Here is a 10,593-nt window from a genome sequence, read left to right on the forward strand (position 1 = left end):
CATTCTCCGTTTGGGACCCTTCAACTCAAGATAACATTAAGAAACTGGAATAGACACAAAATAGAGCAATGAGATTCATAACAAACGAATATTTACATTTGACTAGAGAAACACCCTTAGTAAAATCACTAAATTATAAAGTCTTCAGGAGAGAAGACTCAAAAGTAAAGTAGCATTTATACATAAAACACTGAGCCATAATCTTCAAAGACAAAAACAAAATCTAATTAAATACTCAGAAAGAAACAAAGATAAAGGCACATTCCTCATCCCATATGCTAGGACACATTTGTACAAATGCTCCGTCTTCCCTAGTGCTATTAGAGCATGGAATGGGTTGCCTGAGCTAGCCAGGAAAACCAATGACTTAGCAGAATTTAAGTCATTGATTAACATGCATGACTAGATGCCTTACGCGTAAGACGTAATTATCTGTAAGGTCTGTATTATATAAGATAAGATAACATCATGAGAAAAAGGAAAATAAGAAAGCTTATTGGCCATATCTAGTTCGTGACATCGCGCAGTATGACTCCTTTCAAGGCCCTTTGAAATGTTCGGACTAGTGTTGGCGAGATTCGGTCCGTGGTTCGCGTGTTGAAAATTGATATGTCCCCATGAAGAAAGAGAATGTGCGTCACTTAGAGAGAGAAGGAGATATAATAGCTAGTGTTGTTTGTTTTTTAAAGATACTATGAGAAAAGAGAGAAGATTTAAAGAGCAGGAGTCAGCAGAGCGAAGGGAGGGTAAAAGATACAATGGCTGTTCAAAGATTGTCATGCAATATTTTATTAGGCCTTGTCTTTAGGTAGCACGCTCTATTATTATTATCAGCGATCATGGCACTTTAAATGGGTCAATTCATTTCACAAAATATATGCCTTGAATAGCGTTCACATAATAATGTTTTCTTTCAGAGATTTAACACTTGCACATTGGAATGATAACACAGCTCAACGAAATGGTTAAGAAAGAAACAAGGTGCTGAGTGAGATATTTTTGAAAGGGCCAAAGGTTTCTAAAACAACAAATCCTAAACTAGATCTTTTATTTTTATTCAGATTAGAAGAAGCCTTTAATTTTCAATCCGCCCCACGACCAAGATGACGAATTTAGCTAGCCAATATTCCGGATGATATCTTTGCCTGGATTTATCCCAAGAAAACCATCATCACATGATTTAAGTGACCACGAGATCAAAGGATTAAAAAAAAAAAAACTTGGTAAATCCACGGCATTTTCATGTTTCAGAGATTTTTTCTGTTGTAATACGTATGACAAGCTTTCTTAACATTTTTTTAAAATTAGAAGTACAATACTTCCTTTCTAGAGCGATTATTTTACTCTTAATTCTGTATTAATAACTTAATAACTGTAATGAATGTTAGATTTAACAAAAAGGAACATTTTTACCCCAGCCCCACTTTTTAATATTTCAACATTTAGCTTTTAGATCAAGGCTCAGAAGACGGTGCTCTAAATGTGAAGCTTAATTTATTACCCTCTTCAATGATAAGGATCTACAGGCGTTAAAACCGGTACCCAAAAGAGAATAGTTTGTTCAAGATAAATATTTCCTAGTTCTCTAACCAAATTGAAATTACTTTATACTTTTCTCAGTGGATCATATCGTGTCAACGCATCTGTTTCTAAGGCCTTCGGTTGAACAGGTTGTGTTCAATGACCAATTTCAATTATCTGAGCTCGGACACGTACTTAAATTATCTAATATCAAGACTATTTTGGTATTTTAACTTGTGACTCGTCTGTTAAAAAACAAAGTAAACTTCCTCTTGCGATCTTTAGGGCAGATGATGTGAAGGTCATCTGTTTCTTTGGCCAACGGTTAACGAGCAGGGTGTCATTTGGCCAGCACGACGACCAACCAGGTACCCATTAGAGATGGGTGGACTCAGGGGCGCCCTAAAAATCCGGAAATTAGAAATTTTAGTCTTCACCGAGATTCGAACCCAGGAACACCCAGGTTTGAAAGCCAAGCGCTTAACCACTCAGCCACCGCCTCCCCCCTTTCTGTTAGAAAGATAACTGCTTAACCATTCGGTCACCACGCCCTGACCTAGATATTTAGTTCAAAGAACGTTTGTTCGAAAAGATTTTTCCCCCTTTAAACATAATCATTCTACCAGCCTTGAAAGGTTAAATTAAGAATGGGAAAAATAGTTCAAAGGTCAAACTGTATTTTAAAAAAACAAAACAATTTGCTACCAGCTCATTTTCCCCTCCAGTTAACATTGCGTGTCCACTACGACCTTAATGGACGATGAATTTTTAAAAGCCCTAATGAATCTCTGAGGTTCGTTGTCATCGATCAAGGAATTAGTGTCAGGGCTGGATCACCAGTTCTAGCCTTGCCTGTGGCGAGGGCTGGAAAAGAGTGGCGCCCGGGGCGGGAGTGGAAGCAGACTAGCGCCTGGGAGAAGAGGAATATGTCAAACTAATTTTCTGGGGGGCTTAATTATCTCCGTGGGTCACAGGCTTCTAGTTCTCAATGATAGCCGACAACGTAAGTAGGTAACGGGGAAATAGTACGTTCTGGTTCTCAGCTGCTTGGATGTCTGCATTCTCTCTTGACGTCTACTATATCTACAATGTCTCCCAATATAAGCCTACTCGCTGTAACATTCTGTGTAGAAATAAAGTTATAAGGAAGTGTTTTAACAAAAAAGATGCTACCTTAATATTTTTAAAGTGGGCGGGGGGGGGCGGTTAACATTTAAACATACAGTTTTGCCCATTGTCAGAATCATGTTATATAATGTTAAAAAAATATATATGTATTACTTATGTGTGTCTTCTGATTATCAACAGATAACAGAAAAGAAATCTCTTTATTTAAAACAGAACACCAACAAATAACGCACATAATGTGTACATATCTTTACTCGACTCTAGTGAGATTGACTAGGAAGTACAAACCTGCCCGCTATGGTCTAATTTCACATTCACTGTAACGATTGAAGTCAATTAGTGGGCCCGGCTCTTGTATGAATGTCGGCAATTACTCAACGAAAAATTCATAACTAGCAGAATCAGATTTGAAGTGGCGGCTGAGCGGTAAAGCGCTTGGCTTCCGCACCGGGGGTCCCGGGTTCGAAATCTGGTGAAGACTAGGATTTTTAATTTTGGGATCTTTGAGTCCACCCAACTTTAATGGGTACTTGACAGTAGTTGTGGGAAAAGTAAAGGCGGTCGGTCGTTGTGCTGGCCACATGACACCCTCGTTAAACAAGGGCGACAGAAACAGATGGACTTGACATTTTCTACCTTATAGATCGCAAAAGGGAACTTAACTTTATTACCTGAATTAATCAAAACATATATATATATAGAGAGAGAGAGGGAGAGTTAAAAACAAACAAAAAAGGTTTTTGCTTCATCAAACGCCTTTTGACCTTTCCTACATACTCATCAGGACTCCAAAGTTACCGAACTTCTGTGTCCACAAGTAGACATTTATCCTGACCGCATTCAGACAAGCAGGACCTCGTACTTGTAAGCGGACGGTAAGGAGATTTTTTGGTAAGCTTGTAAGCAGGTTGTGCGAATGTTGCGAGTTTACGGACAATGTTTTGCCAACCTTTCCCCCAATAAGCTTCAATATAGGCTACACGTACAACTTAGCCGAGATCAATCGTTATACAAGGCCTGAACAATGACTGCGACGTCACAACCTGTGGGCAGCTCAGACCAATAGCTAGTTGCCACCTCACAGATCGTTATAATTATATAATTAAACTGAACTATGAATTATGGTATAACATTAAATTATCTTAACGTGGGAAATAACACTTCAGCCGTGACAGCCTTACCGACTTGTGATTAGGGCATCCCTCAATTAATCAAGAAGATTTGGAGACAAGATTTCCACTACTCTGATATATGTAAGAAGTTTTGAAGTAGAAGGGACTGGACATTGAGCTGTCGATCTAATCGACCTGAACGTAGGGTTCTACATATTCTCTAGGCAGGAGGTACAATTAGGTTTGATCGATGGAGATCATAATGTAGCCACACGAGTGGAACTCAATATTCAGCCTGCATAGTTTGGGAAAGGAGAATTTTGTTTTCAAAGTACTCGGAGAGGAGGGGTTTGGGAAGGCTAGTTAATCTCATGTCGGAAGAGATGATTGGTTAAGAGTTAATGACGTGGCATAAATTGTCTGGGCGTAAAAGTTCATAGCACAATAATTTGTTACGTGAGCAGCATTTCGTGTAAGGATGCAACATGAGCAGAGCTAACATTTGTTTAAAGAACAGTTGATAAAGAGTTCATTGTTACACTATGCGTTACAAAAGACTGACCTATGTTGTTGAAACACAAGTCCAGTTTGTTACCTTCTCATTGAAATTCTTAAAATTATGCACTGCAGCCAATGAAACCAGGTACAGCAGCCGGTGGATCCATGTTCAGCAGCCGGTGGATCCATGTTCAGCAGCCGGTGGATCCATGTTCAGCAGTCGATGTGTCCAGGTTCAGCTTAGGACATCCAGACACATTAGTCGGTGGAACCAAGCACAGCAGCCGGTAGATCCAGACACAAAAGCCGGTTGTTGCAACTTCATTTTCGGCTTATGGATGTCAGGATCGAAATTATTTGCAAATAAAAGAGGAAGAAGTCTGAAGTAGGAGCTACACAATACAAGGAATTTTTCTTTAACCTGAAATGTGCACAAGGTGCAATGGTGAAATTGTGAATCCAGGATTCGAGTCCTGTAGAACAGTGGTACTCAAACTTTTTGACTAGGGGACCCCTGTATTTAGCATAACTTACCAACGGACCCTTGTTTGAAAAAGAAAGATACATTAATGCATAGAGTATACGTTACAAATGTATATAATTAAAAATTCGTTGAATGAGTGATCATTTCATTAAAACAAAATTAAAAAAAAAATGAATGACTCGTAATCTTGACTTTGTATGAGGTTGACGAGATTTTACGAGTATAAGTATTTATGTGAGTGTGATGAGTTTCATACGGCAATGTATCAAGGGATATAAAGATGGAATCTTTTTTGGTAACCAGAATGTGTGGTCTCATTCAACTTTGGTTTAAGTTCCTCGTTTAAGATTGTTTTTTTTTATATTTCAAAAAGCTGCTCCAAGTGAAAAATGTCTTGAACTCTTTGGCTTAGATCTTATCTTATATAATACAGACGTTACTTTAAAAAAGAAGATGATTACGTCCTAAGCGTCATGCATTTAGTCATGCATATTAACCAATGACCTAAATTCTGCCAGGTCACTGGTTTTCCTGGCTAGCTCAGGCACCCCATTCAGTGCTCTAATAGCACTAGGGAAGAAGGAGTATTTGTACAAATCTGTCCTAGCATATGGAACGAAGAATGTGCCTTTATCTTTATCTTTGTGTCTTTCTGAGTATTTTATTAGATTTTGTTTTTGTATTTAAAGATTAGAGTTCAATGTTTTAAATATTTTACCTTTACCTATCCTTTTGTCTGTTGGACCGTTGGGGCACCAAGCAAGATTTGTCGACCGTCTTTGTCCATTCCTCCCTGTCATTTGCCGTTTTAAAACCTCTATCAATGGTAGGCCCGTCCATTTTTTTATGTTGTCCTCCCATCGCTTTCTCTGTCTGCCTCTTCTTCTTTTTCCTGGTACTGTTCCCTGAAGGAAGGTCTTTGCGAGCCCCGTGGACCTTGTTTTATGTATAATTGCTAGTAAATTGCTACTTTACTTTTGAGTCTTCTATCCTGAAGGCTTTCTAAATTTAGTGATTTTACTAAAGGTATTCCAGCTAGATTACTCAAAGAACTAAGTAATGAGCTAGCCCCAGTGTTCAAAATACTCTTTCAGGCTTCACTTAACCAGGGCAGAGTACCAAAGGACTGGAAAGAAGCTAATGTCACCCCCCTATTTAAAAAAGGAGAAAAATCTGACCCAGGGAACTACAGACCAGTATCACTTACCAGCATCACATGTAAAATCCTAGAACACATAATATGTAGCAACATCATAAACCACTTAGACAAACATAATGTCCTCACACCATACCAACATGGCTTTAGGAAATATAGATCATGTGAAACACAACTAATAGGACTAATTGATGATTTTTCAAAAGGTTTAGATAATAGTGAACAAATAGATGCTATCTTACTAGATTTTTCTAAGGCTTTTGACAAAGTTCACCACCATAGTTTGCTTAAAAAATTAAAATATTTCGGCATTAATGGTCCACTGCATCAGTGGATTAAAGACTTTCTGATAGGGAGAGAACAAACTGTAATAATAAATGGCTCTAAATCAACACCGATAACAGTAAACTCAGGTGTACCTCAAGGTACAGTCTTGGGTCTACTACTATTTTTAATTTACATAAATGATTTACCAAATTGCATTAGTTCAGGAACAAAAGTAAGATTATTTGCAGACGATTGCATAATATATAGAACAATAAAAACAACACAAGACACAGATATTTTACAAAGAGAATTAGATGAATTACAGAAATGGGAATCAAATTGGAGCATGTCTTTCCACCCAGAAAAATGTCAGTTGTTAAGAGTAACAAAAAAACTAAAACAAATTAATTCCACTTATCTTATTCATGGCAAACCAGTATCACAGACTAAAAACGCAAAATACCTAGGTGTTATAATAAATGAAAAACTATCATGGAATCCACATATTGATGAAACTACAAAAAAATCAAACAAAGCATTAGGATTTATTAAAAGAAATTTCTATAAATCAAATAAGAACATAAAACTAAAATGTTACTTAACCTTGGTTAGGCCAATAATAGAATATGCATCCTCCGTTTGGGACCCCTCAACTCAAGAAAACATTAAGAAACTGGAACAGACACAAAATAGAGCAGTGAGATTCATAACAAACGAATATTCACATTTGACTAGAGTAACACCTTTAGTAAAATCACTAAATTTAGAAAGCCTTCAGGACAGAAGGCTCAAAAGTAAAGTAGCAATCATACATAAAACACTGAACCATAATCTTCAAATACAAAAACAAAATTTAATAAAATACTCTGAAAGACACAAAGATAAAGGCACATTCCTCGTCCCATATGCTAGGACAAATTTGTACAAATACTCCTTCTTCCCTAGTGCTATTAGAGCATGGAATGGGTTGCCTGAGCTAGCCAGGAAAACCAGTGACTTGGCAGAATTTAAGTCATTGGTTAATATGCATGACTAAATGCATGACGCGTAGGACGTAATCATCTTCTTTTTTGAAGTAACGTCTGTATTATATAAGATAAGATAAGATAAGATAAGGTGTTAATCTAGTCATAGAATAGTACTTAAAGACCATATGTAATATATAGTCTATGGTATTAAACAGTAGTGAGGAGCGAGTTGAATATTATTAAAATTATCCGATCGGTTCAACTGGCTATTAGCGAAGAGGCTACTAGTATAATTGTATACGTTGTATTTTTATCTTTCTTCGGACCCCCCTATGGTCGTCTCCCAGAAAACTGTGATTTTTGTCTGAATAAGGTAAGGCCTGAATCGAGCCTGAAAAATAAGAACTGATTTATTACTATGGGTGACCTCTTTATGCAAAGAACAGCTGCTGACAGGGAAAAGTGGGGGGATTAGGTTACATCGCCTCTTACGTCACAACACTCTTACGTCACAGCACCTCTTACGTCACATCACTCTTACGTCACAGCAACTCTTACGTCACAGCACTCTTACGTCACAGCACCTCTTACGGCACAGCACCTCTTACGTCACATCACTCTTACGTCACAGCAACTCTTACGTCACAGCACTCTTACGTCACAACACTCTTACGTCACAGCACCTCTTACGTCACATCACTATTTCGTCACAGCAACTCTTACGTCACAGCACTCTTACGTCACAGCACCTCTTACGGCACAGCACCTCTTACGTCACAACACTCTTACGTCACAGAACCTCTTACGTCACAGCACTCTTACGTCACAACACTCTTACGTCACAGCACCTCTTACGTCACATCACTCTTACGTCACAGCAACTCTTACGTCACAGCACTCTTACGTCACAGCAACTCTTACGGCACAGCACCTCTTACGTCACAGCACTCTTACGTCACAGCAACTCTTACGTCACAGCACTCTTACGTCACAACACTCTTACGTCACAGCACCTCTTACGTCACATCACTATTTCGTCACAGCAACTCTTACGTCACAGCACTCTTACGTCACAGCACCTCTTACGTCACAGCACTCTTACGTCACAACACTCTTACGTCACAGAACCTCTTACGTCACAGCACCTCTTACGTCACAACACTCTTACGTCACAGCACCTCTTACGTCACAGCACTTCTTACGTCACAACATTCTTACGTCACAGCACTCTTACGACGAAAGTCAAGGGACAGATAAGAGAGATGATAGTAAGCAGTGTGTTCTTGTACTGACCACAAAAGCATTCTGGTAAACTCTGCGCGCCGCCAAAAATTGTGAACATACGTTACTTTAGCTGGCCCATGAGTTACTTCACAAGTCACATATCATCTTGGAAAGTTGAACAAAAACGCTAAGATTAAAGCTATAGATCTCAAGATTGTGAGAGAGTCAGCAACATCACTTTGTGTAACAGAAAACAAAATCTCTTCTAGAAAAGAAAACATTTTATTACGTAGGAAAAAATATTTTTAAAAAGAATATCCTCAAGCATTGATCGATAAGACGGACAAGGGAGGTAATTAGATGTCGTGGACATGTTACAAGCTAACTGGGATTGAGTTTTTAAGGAACATAAAGAGATGAATGAGGATTTGTGGTTTTGTATCTAAAGAGTTCTCGTTTGCTAACGAAAATGAAAGCTTCCAGAGTGAAATCTAAGTAGAATTAAAATAAAAACTTATTAAAGGACTAGACATGGACCTGATTTTTCTATTACAGTAAGGTACTTTACATATTTTTTTTAAAGCTATGGCTACTAGTATACTACATACCACATCAGTAAGGCTATGTCGAATCGTAGAAATAAAGTACATAGTTCATAAAGTATGACTGTCACTTTGACAAAGGATGTTTGGACTATTTACAGTATTCTGAAACCTCTAAAATACATTTGTAAAGAAAATCGTCTTCAATAAACCCAGTCAACTTTGGTCAACTCTAAACAGTCGCCCAGTGTATGTGTGTATGTAATTAGTACACTTACACATTCAAACAGCGTTCAATCTTTTTTTTTTGTATAAGTTCTTTCATTTTTGATTGATGTGAAATTTAACTCAACCAATCGTTAAAGCAGGCCTAAAGACTAGACTGCGGCGTCACTACCTCTGGGCAGTTTCGACCAAGAGCTCCTTGAATCGTAGAAATAAAGTACATAGTTCATAAAGTATGACTGTCACTTTGACAAAGGATGTTTGGACTATTTACAGTATTCTGAAACCTCTAAAATACATTTGTAAAGAAAATCGTCTTCAATAAACCCAGTCAACTTTGGTCAACTCTAAACAGTCGCCCAGTGTATGTGTGTATGTAATTAGTACACTTACACATTCAAACAGCGTTCAATCTTTTTTTTTTTGTATAAGTTCTTTCATTTTTGATTGATGTGAAATTTAACTCAACCAATCGTTAAAGCAGGCCTAAAGACTAGACTGCGGCGTCACTACCTCTGGGCAGTTTCGACCAAGAGCTCCTTGCCACGTCACTGGTCCGGTCAGTGTTTAGGTCTTCTATAATTATTGGTCTCGGTTCGACATACGACTCGAACAGAGTTGTGTTTACTGAGTGCCTAAAGGCAGCAAGGAAAACCTTCTCCCAGATACCCCCTCCTCCACGGGTCCACAAAAGAGATTGAACTATAGCGCATGAGGGAATGCTTTGAGCATGAAAGTTGCGTTATATAAAACAATTTTAAAGGGGAAAATATCTTAGCTATAATAGAATGCTCTCTATACAACTAAACTCATGTATTATACTTTTAACAAAAGAATATATTCTTATATTGAAAAAAAAATATGGCCATAGATTCTGGTACATCAGTGATGCACAGAAGGCGCGGTGGTGAGCGGTACAGCACTTGGCTTCTGAACCGAGGGTTCCTGGTTCGAATCCTGATGAAGACTGAGTTTAATTTAGGGACCTTTGGGCGCCTCTGAGTCCACCCAGCTGCAATGGGTACCTGACATTAGTTGGGGAAACGTAAAGGCGGTTGGTCGTTGTGCTGGCCACTTGACACCCTTGTTAACTGTAGGCCACATAATCAGATGACCTTTACATCAACTGCCCTATAGACCACAAGGTCTGAAAGGAAAACTTTACTTTAATTTTTTTTTTAGTGATGCACAACGTACGGCCCGCAGGCTACATCCGGCTCGTGATGCCATCTGGCCAAACGAAACTTCTGTCTTTTGTGGAGGACATGGGAAATATTGAAGCCTAAAAAAAAAAAGGAGACGACCGTTTCGGAAATTCATTTACATCCCCATTGATGAAAAAATAAGTTTGGGCATCACTGACCTACATGGTTACTTTGATTTTTTTGTTGAGGGCATGATTTGAAAACTGAAGCAATGACAAAAACCCATTACTTGGAATCTAGTACGAAATGTAATGGCAAATCTG

This window comes from Biomphalaria glabrata, chromosome 18, assembly GCF_947242115.1.
Source record: "Biomphalaria glabrata chromosome 18, xgBioGlab47.1, whole genome shotgun sequence".
NCBI lineage: Eukaryota > Metazoa > Mollusca > Gastropoda > Planorbidae > Biomphalaria > Biomphalaria glabrata.